Source organism: Ceratotherium simum, chromosome 28, assembly GCF_057802395.1.
Source record: "Ceratotherium simum simum isolate JZ-2026a chromosome 28, ASM5780239v1, whole genome shotgun sequence".
In the NCBI taxonomy this organism is placed as follows: domain Eukaryota; kingdom Metazoa; phylum Chordata; class Mammalia; order Perissodactyla; family Rhinocerotidae; genus Ceratotherium; species Ceratotherium simum.
The window spans coordinates 9652253-9665610 of record NC_141927.1 but is presented as its reverse complement, the minus strand read 5'-3'; positions in this window follow the sequence as shown (position 1 = coordinate 9665610).

Here is a 13358-nt window from a genome sequence, read left to right as displayed (position 1 = left end):
GCTTGGGGGGGCGGTGGACTGTAGATCATAAAGGACCTTGTAGAGCTCTACAGGGCATTAGGATGACTTCAGCTTTTAATCTACGTAAAGTTAGGAAGGACTTCTGGGTTTTTGAGGAAATAGTGACATTATAGACAGGTTTTGAAAGGATTATTCAGCTGCTGTGTTGTGAACAGACTGCAGAGAGGAAAGTTGGAAGCAGGGAGACCTGTGAAGAGTTTACTGTAGTAATCCTCAGAGGAAAATTGCCACTTGAACTAGAGTCGTAGCGATGGAGAGATTGAAAGGTGGTCAAATTCTGGATTTGATTTGAAGATAGACCTAGCATGAATTCCTGATGGTTTGGATGGGGTGTGAGAGAAAGAGAAGAGTCCAGTATGACTCTAGATCTGTTAGCTTGAATGAATGAAAGGATGGAGTTGCCATTGAGTAAGATGGGCAATGCTGTGTTGGAGTATATTTCCTAGGCACATCAGGAGATTGGTTATGAATATATTAGATATAACACATCTAATTAGTCGCCCAAGAGAAAATATTGAGTAGACATTCAATATATTTCTGATGTTCAGAAGAGCAAGTTCTCAGCTGGAGGTACGCATTTGGAAGTCATCAGCGTAGAGATGGCATTTAAAGCCATGGGAAATGTTGAGATTTCCGAGAGAGAATGTAAATGGAGAAGAGAAGAGATCCAAGACTGAACTCTGGGACGCTCCAACATCACACACATACACACATGTGTACATGTTTATATCTTAAATGTATACATATCATGTATATATCATAAGATATATAGATACATACAAAATAGAAGTATGTGTATATATATTTTAAGATTACTATTTATGACTAAGGACAAATGGAGATAAGTGGCATAATAAGATATTATGAAAAAGAAAATTTGTGCTTTGAAATACAGGCTCTGATATGCCATATAATTACTAAAATTGGGCCATAAGTTGAGTTCTGAAGCTCTGAATTCTCCAGGGGCCAAAGTAAGATTGACTGTACGTTGTTGGTGCACATTGTGGGGAGGTGGAAGCAGCCAAGCCAGCTGAAGAGGGGGCAGGAGTAAGATCTCAGAAGACATGTATTTGGGCTGGTTCATATCGTTAGGCCACACTGGCTGTTTAGAGGCAGTGTCTATTCTGAATTGACTTGGTATGAGCTGATGGTTCTGTGCCTGTCATGTACTAGTTGATAAATATTTTAAATATCATCTTACTTGTGAGATAGGTTAAAGTGCACGAATTTTGCTTTTTAGATTTGAGAGACTTGAAAGACTTGAAGGATGACTTGAACAAATTGGCTATCTCAAACTTTTATTTATTTATTTGATTATTCACTTTTTATTTTCTATTTTTTTTTAAATTTCCCATTTTTTTTGTGAGGGCGATTGGCCCTGAGATAACATCTGTGGCCATATTTCCTCTATTTTGTATGTGGGTCACTGCCACAGCATGGCTTGATGAGCAGTGTAAGTCCGGGCCTGGGATCCGAACCTGTGAACCCAGGCTGCCAAAAAGGAATGCGCTGACATTAACCACTAGGTCACTGGGCAGGCCCACTTATTTTTTTATTTTTAAAATTTTAGTGATTTTTTTATTTTTAAAATTTTAGTGCAGCAGGACATAGCAGAGATTAAAGATGGAAGGTATTGGGGTAAGGAACGTCAGTTAGAAGATCTGGTTAATTGTAAGGATGTAGACTTGACAATGGCAGTGGAAATGAAGACCAGAGGAGCCAGACTTGAGAGGGAATTAAAAGGCAGAAAAACCAGGCTGGAGATTCTTCATATGGGGGGTGAGGTTCCTAGACACGTGGCAGTGTGGATGGCAGTGCTATTAAGAAGAATAGAAAATATTGCCAGAAGAAGAGTTTGGGTGTAAACTGTGAGTTTTGTATATGTTGAACTTGAGAGATCTGTGAGACAACCAATCATGTGTACTTTCATTTTTCCACCTTTGGTGAGAATTAAAGTTAGCAATAAATATTTGGGAATGATCAGGATCTGCATAGCAGCAATGAAAACTGCGGGGAATGCAGGTCATCCTTCCACGGCTACATCTCAAACACTCTACCACATTAAAATTTCCTAAAGCACTCCTTTAATCTGTCACTCCTCTCCTGATCCTTGGTGAGACCCATTGCTTGGAAGGTACAACTGTCTGCATGTGTCATAAAAATCTCTTGATGATCTGATAAAACTCTGTCTTTTCAGCCTGATCTCCCATTATATGCCTTGCTTAGTCTGTTTTGAAAATTTGACTTATTCTCCCATAGTCCCATTATTTTTTGCATATTATTTGATTTGCTTAGAACGCTCTTGTCTCCTTCTCTATAAAATTATGTATTTCCTCTGCTTAAATTCACACTGCATTTGATATTAACATATTTTGTTTATGTCAAACTGTAACAGAAAATAATTCTAAAAAACATAGGAAAAATATAATTAAAATCATTTAAATATAAATTAGGTGAATTTGTCTTTCCAAAGGAAGATTTTAAAACTTTCTTTAATGAAATGTCGTCAAAACAGAAGTCATGCCAGATTGTGGCATTGAGTCCACACTTTCATATAAATCTCAGATGTGAATTGTTAGGCTTAATTAACTCTTCTCCTCTATTTACAGCTCTCATTTATGAGACAACATCTCTTTAGGCAGCAAATATCTGTCATGTGATTAATATGTCTGGGAAAATTTAAGTCATGGTTTACTAAATGTGGCTTGGAGAGTACTAAGTAAAACTTAACCAAACAAAGGCAAGTCAATACCTCTGATGTTGGGCAAGCCAGAAATAGTCATCTGTTTTTAATTAATTGATAATTTGATCATTCAAGCAAATTACGGAGGAAATGAGGCATTCCCTATATCAGACAGTAATAAAAAGACTGGTTGAGTTCCTTTCTTTCAGAGAATTCTCTTAAATTGGAATCAGAGTGTGTTAGATCAGAACCAACTTCAGTGACCATCTAAGGCAGCCTGTTGATTACCGAGAGCTCAGCTACACAGCAGAGATTGACTGGCCAAAGGTCAAATCACTATTAGATCTGTAACCTAGAGAGATTAAGGATTACTCATTTCAACAGCTAGATAGTGATGAAAATGGAATTTTTCAATAATTTCTTCTCACTATTCAATTTTTTTTTTGTGAGGAAGATCAGCCCTGAGCTAATATCCATTGCCAATCTTCCTCAGAAAAAGAGGAAGATTGGCCCTGGGCTAACACCCGTGCCCATCTTCCTCTACTTTCTATGGGACGTCACCACAGCATGGCTTGACAAGCGGTGCATTGGTGCGCGCCCAGGATCCAAACCTGCGAACCCTGGGCCACCGAAGTGGAGTGCACGCACTTAACCACTTGTGCCATCGGGCTGGCCCCTATTCTAATTTTTTAAAATATCAAACTCTTCTGGATTCTATTAGGTCTTGACTGCATATAAATATTTATGAATGTAATGTGTGCATATGAATATGTTCACAATATGGGCAGGAGAGGCAAACATTACTTCATAAAAGTTAATTGTGAAAATAACTATATTTTTGCCTGTTAATGAGGTACAATATAGAATGACTAAACTCCTTTTGAAAAATATTAATTGGAATTTATATAATTTACTAATTAGTTTACAAACTATTTTAAAATTAGGTCTCTTCTGTGTCCCGCTGTATGGGTTTGGTGTTCAGAACCAGGTGAGATTCTAAATTAAACATTGATAAGTTAAAACGTAACTCCCTAAGGATAGTTTTAAGCTGTCTAATTTTTTTGAGCACACTTTTGTTATTGAAGTATAATCACATAAAATGCATAGCTCTAAAATGAGTTATTAAGTAAATGCACTTGAATAGCCGTTACTCAGCATGACATCTAAAAAATGACCAGCACCACAGAAACTTCCCTCCTGCCTCCTTGTCATTCCTCTCCCTCCCCAGAGTAATCACTGTTCTGATCTCCATCACCCTAGAGCAGTTTTCTAGGTTTGGCATTCATTTAAATGGTTATCATAGATAAAGCTGCTGTGAGGATATGTTCATGTCTTTTGAGTATATTACTAAGAATAAAATGGCTGTCTTATAGTTCAGAGCTAGTAGATGACTAAATTCAGTTTCCCAAGACATTTTAGCAATTCAGATTTCAGATAGCAATGCACAAGATTTTTAGTTGCTCCAAATCCTCACTCACACTTGTTATTATTACCACATGTGTATGTTTCATATCAGTGTTCTCATGAGAATATAGTGGTATTTCACTGTGGTTTTAATTTTCATTTCCTTGATGATTAATGCTATTGAGCGTATTTGGCCATTTGACTATATTCCTTTGTGAAGTACCTGTTCATCATATCTTTTGTCCATTTGTCTATTAGACAGTCTTTGTAGATGTTCTTTATATATTCTGGATATGCATATACATACATATAATAGATAGAAATATATGTATATCATATACATGTATAAAATACGTGTATTCCTTTATACCTTTCCACTCTCTTAATAGTGTTTTTTGATGAACGTAGAAGGTCATAATTTTAATCAAGTCAAATAGGTCATATTTTCTTTTAGGGTTAGTAGTTTTCATATCCTGTTTTAAAATGTCTTCACAAGTCCCAAAGTCATGAAGATATTGTTATATGTTTTTCTCTAAAACTTTAATGTTTTACCTTGCACATTTAAAATTAGAATTTACCTGGAATTGGTTTTTTGGTGTATGATGCAAAATAGGAGTCAAGGTTACTTTTTTTCCCCGTATGAATATCCAATTTATCTAACACCACTTATTTTGGAAAAGCGCTCCCTACAGGGCCACCCGGAGCCTAAGGCAGGTGACCACGTATGTGTGGACGTGTTTCTGAACTCCTCATTCTGTTCCAGTTGTGTGTTTCACTCACAACTTGTCCTAATACCATACTGTCTTATTACTGCAGATTTATAAGTCTTGATATCAGGTAGGGAAATCCTCCAACTTTGTTCATCTTCAAGAATGACTTAGTCATTCTTGGCTCTTTGACTTTCCATACAAATTTTAAAATCAGTTTATCATAGAACGCATATCAGAATTTTGACTGGGAATACACGGAATCTAAAGAACATTAGGAGAGAACTGATATTTAAAAATATTGAATCTTCTGGGGCCAGCCCGGTGGTGCAGCGGTTAAGTTCTCGAGCTCTGCTTCGGCAGCCTGGGGTTTGCGCTTGTCAAGCCATGCTGAGATGGCATCCCATATAAAGTAGAGGAAGATGGGCACAGATGTTAGCCCAGACCCAATCTTCCTCAGCAAAAAAGAGGAGGATTGGCACAGATGTTAGCTCAGGGCCAATCTTCCTCACCAAAAAAAAAAAAAAAGATTCTTCTTAATCTAACTCTATCCATTCCTCCATTTATTTAGATCTTTAAAAATTTCCCTCAACAATTTTTGTAGTTTTCTGTGTAGAGATCTTCCACATATTTTGCTAGATTGGTTTTTATGTATTTGACTTTTTTGATGCTATTGTTAATGGCATTATTTCATATATTTCATTTTCCTATTAAATGTTGCTAATATATAGAAAGAATTGATTTTTATATGTACCTCATAATAAGCAAACTTGCTAAATTCATTGATTAATTCTTAAAGTTGATTTGTAGATTCATTTGGATTTTTTTACACAATCATGTCATCTGCGAGTAATGACAACTGTACTTGCTTCATTGCACTCTTTATGCTTTTAAAAGTTTAATTTTGCTTTATTACATTTGATAGGTCCTTCAGCAAAATGCTGACTAGAAGGAGGGTAGCACCCAACTGTGTCTTAGTCTCCATCTCAGGGAAAAGATTTCCATTTTATCCCTTTAAGAATCATATTGACTAGGATTATTTTAAAAGACATTGTTTGTCAGATTAAGGAGAGTATCTCTATTTCTAGTTTACTAGGAATTTTTATCATGAGTGTGTGTTGAATTTTCTGAAATGCTTTTTCTTGCATCTATTGAAATAATTTTGTTTTTTTTTTATTCTTTTAGTGTGATGTATTATGTTGACTTATTTTCAGATGTGAAACCAAACTTGCATTCTTGGAATTAACTCCATTTTGTCATGATGTGTTATTATTGTTTTTATTTGTATATTTATATGTTTTTATATTTATACAACATAGTTATATATTGTTATTATTATTGTTTACTGGATTTGATTTGCTCATATTGGGTTTAGTTGTTGTTTTTTCCTTAACCTATGTCCATAAGTGAGACTGGCCTATACTTTCTCTTTCTTGTAATTGTCACATTAGTATAAAGGGGGAGTTGACCCGCATTTTCTATTTTATGAAGAATTTCTGAAGATCGGTGCTCTTCTATCCTTTAGTCTTTCCTTTTCCTGAAGCCGTTTGAGCTTGACTTGTTCTTTAATTATGATTTCAATGACTTTAATAAATATGGAACTAATAAGATGTAATATTTTTTCCTGTTGCCAGTTTTGGTAAAAGTTTTTCAAGAAATTTGACTATTTAATCTAATTTTTAGTGATTTTTTTTCTCCTTGTATTTTTTTTTTTTTTCGCTCAGGAAGATTAGCACTGAGCTAACATCCGTTGCCAATCCTCTTCTTTTTTGCTGAGGAGGATTGGCTCTGGGCTAACATCTGTGTCCATCTTCCTCTACTTTATATGGGACGCCACCACAGCATGGCTTGACAAGCAGTGTATTGGTCTGCGACCGGGATCCGAACCCACGAACCCTGGGCTGCCGAAGCTGAGCGCGTGAACCTAACTGATATACCACTGGGCCAGCCCTCTCATTGTATTTTTTAACAGACTTAAATTTTTTAGTGCAGTTTTAGATTCATAGCAAAATTGAGCAGCGACTACAGAGATTTTCCCATATACGCCGTCCCACACAAATGCATAACTTCCCCCACTAGTGACATCCTGCACCACAATGGTACATTCATTACAATCAGTAAACCTACATTAACACATCATCACCCAAAGTTCATAGTTGATATTACGGTTCACTTTTGGTGTTGTCATTCTACAGGTTTTGACAAATGTGTAATGACCTTTACCCACCATTGCGGTATCATACGGAGTATTTCACTGCCTTAAACCCTCTGTGCTCTGCTTACTCCTTCCCTTTATCACGCCTCCAGTCTCTGACAACTGCTAATCTTTTTACTGCCTCCACAATTTTGCCTTTTCCAGAATGTCATATAGTTGGAATCAGGCAGTAGGCAGCCTTTCAGATTTTCTTCTTTCACGTGGTAATATTCATTCAAGTTTCCTGACATTACTTTATGTATTTTAAACTGTTATTAGGTGCACCTATGATTACGAAATGTCTCTTTTTATCTCTGGTTATAATCTTGTCTTAAAGACTATTTTATCTTATGTTAAAATTGCCATTCTGGCTTATTTTTCATGCTATATATTTCTTCCATATATTTACTCTCAATCCATCACTAACTTTGCCTAGCACAACTTCCTTGTCCCTGCTCCCTTCTGCCTGTAAAAGTCTATCATTTTGCACAGCTCCTCAGAGCTCTTTTCTACCTCCTAGGTTGGATGCTGCCTGATTCAAATCAATTTTTGCTCAAACAATCTCTTAACATTTCTAATATGCCTCAGTTTACCTTTTAATTTTTTGAGGAAGATTGGTCCTGAGCTAACATCTGTTGCCAATCTTCCTTTTTTTTTTTTTTTTTTTCCACTTTTTGTCCCCAAAGCCCCAGTACATAGTTGTATATCGTAGTTGTAGGTCCCTCTAGTTCTATGTGGGATGCTGCCTCAGCATGGCTTGATGAGCGGTGCATATGTCTGCGCCCAGGATCCAATCTGTGAACCCTAGGCCGCCAAAGCAGAGAGGGCACACTTAACTGCTATGACCCTTCAGTTTATCTTTTAATACCAGATTTCTGGATGATATGGATGGCAGAAAGTAGGTTGGTGCTACATAAGGAGTTTCTAGTCAGATACTATTTTCCAACAGAAAATAGAATCTTTTTCATGAAGAGCATGAATTTCAAAGGGGGAAAACTTGATTTGTTGGAGGAGGAAATCTAGAGATGCTAATATTAGACAACTCTTAAAACTCAGAGTGAGATATATCATTTTGCTATTTGGCATACAAGTTGAAGAGATTAATATAGAAGGGAAGCTGTATTTAATATGTCACATACTTAAAAAGGGGAGTTTTGTTTACATTCTGTTGATATTTTCTACAAACTTAATGATTGATGGCAAACTAACCGGGATAAGAAGACAGGTTTAAGAAATATTTAAGAGTTCGTGCCAGTAATTTCTACTGAAGATAAACTTTTTTGCTAGAATGCAACTTTACTTTTGCCATATTTTGAAAGAAAAGGAAAATTAACCTGGTGCAAAAAAATAAGGCAATTAACATCAGGGCATTTATTCTAAAGGAGATTAAGAAACAAGGCTCCAGCCTTTTTAATTAATAGCAGTTATTACAGACCAAAGACCTATTATCTGTGGATAAGAGGTCACAGAAGATACCTGGTGAGCAACGTGCAAGAAAGCAGTGGTAATGCTAGTGTTACTATTTATGCCACTATAATTGGATATTAGCCAGCCAGCTCTTCTTCCATTAAGCTCATTTATAACAGTGAAAGTACAGTATGGGCTGTTGGCATTAAAAAAAATTATTATGGACAAGATTCAGAAGTGTTCCTTATATCTCCCATCATATGGAGGTACAAATTCAGGGATAAGAATGACATTTAAATTGGAAACAGAAAAGAAGGCAGTATAGGCGTTAAGATAATAAAACAGTTTATCAGCAAACACATGGTCCAGTTAGTATTTTTTAATTTGGAAAAATGAGAAGAAAAATAGAAGAAAAGCATGCAGAAAAGGAAATATACACTTCATTTCTTCACCTTGAGCAAAGGGTCAAGCCATCTTGTAAGCATAGTAGTAACACTTCTTAATCTCTATTCTCGTCAGAGCCAAGGAATTTAATTCTCTTCCTTCTAATCAAAGTCTTGTTTTCTTTCTTGGCTGGTGGAAATTCTTCTGCTTTCCTCATAGATCTTCTGAGGTCAACCAGCAGATTTGCTCCAAAATATTCACTGTTAAATATGATTATTTTGTTACATTTGCTCTTGCAAATAATGCTGTCAAGAGATACTTGCAATAATTTTCCCAAATTTTATCCAAATAAATGAGATTGTAGTAGTGATTTTTAAAAAGTGAGTATAAAAATAATTCTTTAAAATTATTTTAATAAAACTCTCATTTATTAAGCATTTACTATTAAGGATGTACAATGCTACATACTTTATATATATTTAGCTGCTCATGGCTCTGTTTCTACTAATTGTATGACCCTGGACAAGACTCTCCAAGCTCAATTTTCTCATAGGTAAAATGGATATAACAAAAATATTGCCTACTTTATACATTTGTTGAAATGATTCATGAAGATAATGAATTTCATGCATTTGCCAAAGTGCCTACGAAACATTATGTACTCAATATTAGTTAATAAATGTTAAAAATTATATACTAAAGAAAAGATGATTCTTTTATTTTCAGAATTATTTTAAATATTAAAGATTGCCTTCTAGAATTTTTTTCTCTAATATACACTCCATCTAGAAGTACGCAAGAGTGTCTTTTGCTGCACAATATACCAGTACAAGGTATTAGAATTGAAAAAAAATTATTTGCTAAGTTCTAAACCAAGTTAGACTTTGAGAATGAATTCTCTCTAGCAAAAATGTTCTGTATATCTAAACAGTAGAAATATTTGGAAATTATTAGAATTCTCAGACTATAGATTTCACATACTCTGTGTTACATTAAGTATACTTTTCTTTAGTCACTAGCAGAGAGAAAAATGCAACTTTGACTTATTTGCTACTCTATCTTTATTTTGGAGATGGTTATAATATATCAGGAACAAACATATATAAAAATAGGAGAAAGAACAATGATACAATATTTCACATATGTTCATTTTAAAACTGACTACACTCTAAGATATTCCTATTATTGCTATCTTTTTTACAACATGAAGTGAAAGGAAAGTTGTAAATATTTTATTGTAAGATGTTGAGCTTCTGGTATTTTGATATTTTGTTTTTCTAGTATTTAAACAGTTTAGCTAATTGAACATTATTTCATTTTTGAGGACCCATTGCAGCTCTTATTATGGTTAATCATTGTGACAAATGATGTTGATTATCTTTTCATGTACCTACTGAACATTTACATATATTTTGTGAAGTTATCTGTCAAATCATTTGACCATTTTAAAAAATTGAGTTGTTTATTTTCTTATTACTGAGTTTTAAAAGTTATTTATATATTCTAGGTGCAAATCTTTTGTTAGGTATGTGATTTGCAATTATTTTCTCCCAGACCGTAGCTTGTCTTTTCATTCTTTTAACAACGTCTTTTTCAGAGCCAAAGTTTTTGATTTTGGTGAAGTCCAATTTAAAAATATTTTCTATATCCTCACTGATTCTCTGTCTACTTTTTGTATCAATTACTTGAGAAAGAAGTTTTAAAGTCTCCAACTATAATTGTGGATATGTCTATTTTTTATTTAAGTTTGAATAGATTTGGTTCCTGTATTTTGAAGTTCCATTTTTAGCTGAAGACACATTTAAAATTGTTGTGCATTATTGAGGGATTGAACTTTTATCATTTTTTTAAATCCTGGTAATTTTCCTTGCTCTGAAGTCAATTCTATTTGATATTAATATAGCTATTCTCACTTTCTTTTGGTTAGTGTTTGCATGGTATGTCATTTTCTATCCTTTTACTTTTAATCTACAGTTAAAGAAAACCAGAGCTGGACAGTAGCTAAAGTGGTAAAAAAGGATTTTATTCAGGAATTATTGCAATAGGGGAAAAGAGATCTCAGTCTAGAATTGGGCTCAATTCCGAACAGGGCACAGACAAGTGGGATTTATAGCCAAGAAGCACTTTGGGGGTCAGTGGATAGAAAATTACTAAGGGGAAACATCAGCAATAAGGGGGGATTCTGGCTAAACAGACGAGATTCTTGCCCAAGGCAGGCCAGGGTAATCACATGTCGCCTGGGGGATGGTGGAGGATTAGGAATTTGATCAGATACTGAGGGTGATCAGATATCAAGGGCAGGGTCCAATTTCATTTTTCTGCATAAGTTATCCAGTTTTCCTAAAATCATTTATTGAAGAGACTATCTATTCCCCATCATATATTCTTGGCTCCCTTATCAAATATTAGTTGACCATACATGTGAGGGTTTATTTCTGGGCTCTCAATTCTGTTCTCTTGGGCTGTGTGTCTATTTTTATGCCACATACTTTGAAACCAGAAAGTATGATGCCTCCAGCTTTGTTCTTCTTTCTCAGGATTGCTTTGGCTATTTGGGGTCTTTTGGGGTTCCATACAGATTTTAGGATCATTTTTTCTAGTTCTGTGAAAAATGACATTGCACTTTGGATAAGAATTGCATTGAATCTATAGATGGCTTTGGGTAGTATGGTCATTTTAACAATATTACCTCTTCTGATCCGTGAATAAAGGATATCTTTCCGTTTGTGTCATCTTCAATTTCCTTCATCAAAGTCTTATAGTTTTCAATGTACAGATCTCTCACCTCCTTGGTTACATTTATTCCTAAGTATTTTATTTTTGATGTTATTGTGAATGAAATAATTTTCTTTATTTCTTTTTCAGATATTTCATTGTTAGTGTATAGAATGCAACTGATTTCTGTATGATGATTTGGTATCTTGCAATTTTAATAAATTAGTTGATTGGATCTAACGGTTTTTTGGTGGAGTCTTACAGATTTTTATATATAAGATCATATCATCTGCAAATAGAAGCAGTTTTACTTTTTCCTTGCTGATTCAGATGCCTTTTCTTTTTCTTGTCTGATTGCTCTGGGTGGGACTTTCAGGACTGTGTTGAATAGGAGTGGTGAGAGTGGGCATTCTTGTTTTGTTCTTAATCTTTTCTTTCTTGTGGCTCATTGAATTTCCTTAAAACAGCTTTTTTTGAATTCTTTATCTGGTAAATCACAGATCTCCATGTCTTTGGGTTTGGATCCAAGAAGATTCTTGTGATCCTTTTATGGTGTCATATCATCTTGATTGTTCATGTTCTTTGAAGTTTTGTGTTGTTGCCTTTTCATTTGAAGTAGCAATAACCTCCTCCAGGTTTTAGTAACCACTACAATGCATCCAAACTCATGTTTTTTGCTCCAGCGAAATGCTGGAACTTCTTCAGAAACCTGGACTTCCATAAAGGCTCTCTTATCTGTGGGTGATTGTCTAAGTCAGGCTTCTCCAGGGGCTCCTGGGCCACTGCTGAGAAGGTCTGGAGCTGGTTCGTGGGACACTGCAGGGTCCAGAGCCAGGACTGAGGTCTGTCTGCCTATTACCTGACACAAGGGTGAGCGAGACTCCTCTTGGGTCCCTTGGCATATGATGCTGGGTCCCACAGTTCCCTGAAAGGCACTTTTGTCCATGGATGGGTGCCAAATTTTTATTGTGGGGCAGCAGGGACAATATGAGGGATATCTTATGCCACCATGATGCTGACATCACTCTGGTTTCCTTTCTCTGACAGGAAGTATCGAAAGATACCATGGGCCCCCAAATACCCAGAAGGAAGTTTGTCTTCTCAGGCAACCCTTCTCATCTCTTGGCCCCCAAATCTCACTGCCTACTGCCAAGCAAACTCCGATTAAATTATTTTATTTTTTTTTAAACTTGAATTTCTTTTCATTTTTATTTTAACATAAGTACTGTTACTCAGAATAACAAATCTGGTAGAATCACGTGTATTACCAATGATGACATCTTACCTTTCAGTGCTCAGTGTAATTTATCCTTTGACCTCATACTATCCCCTGACAGAATCAACTTCTCCTCCATCTTTCCTCTAGAAAACGCTGCTCATTGACTTGAAAATACTTAATTCATCATAGTTAATTTTGTACAAATCTATACCTTCTATAATGATCTGGAGACTCCTTTAGGTCACAGCCCTATCTTATTAACTTTCGTATATGTAGTACTCAACCATAGTTACCGTCAAACGGTGTTGGTTCTTTTATTTTTTAGATATTTTTGGATTAGAGCAAAGAAATAATAAATGCAGGCAGACCATTTTGGAAGACTTAAGTGAATATGAAGGAAGATGGGAAGATCATGGGACGATTTTGTGATCTATAACAGAAGTAAAATTGTTAGAAGTTGGCAAGCAAATGTGGACAATAAGATGAGAGGAGGAGTACAACCTCTTTGCTGTTCTAACTGCAGGAGAATCAAATGAAAGATCTAGAACACTGTTTCCCTGGGGGAAAAAATATCAAGAGTTTGGTACTTGTTTGTGGAAGGAGTTGGAAAAGACACATTGATTT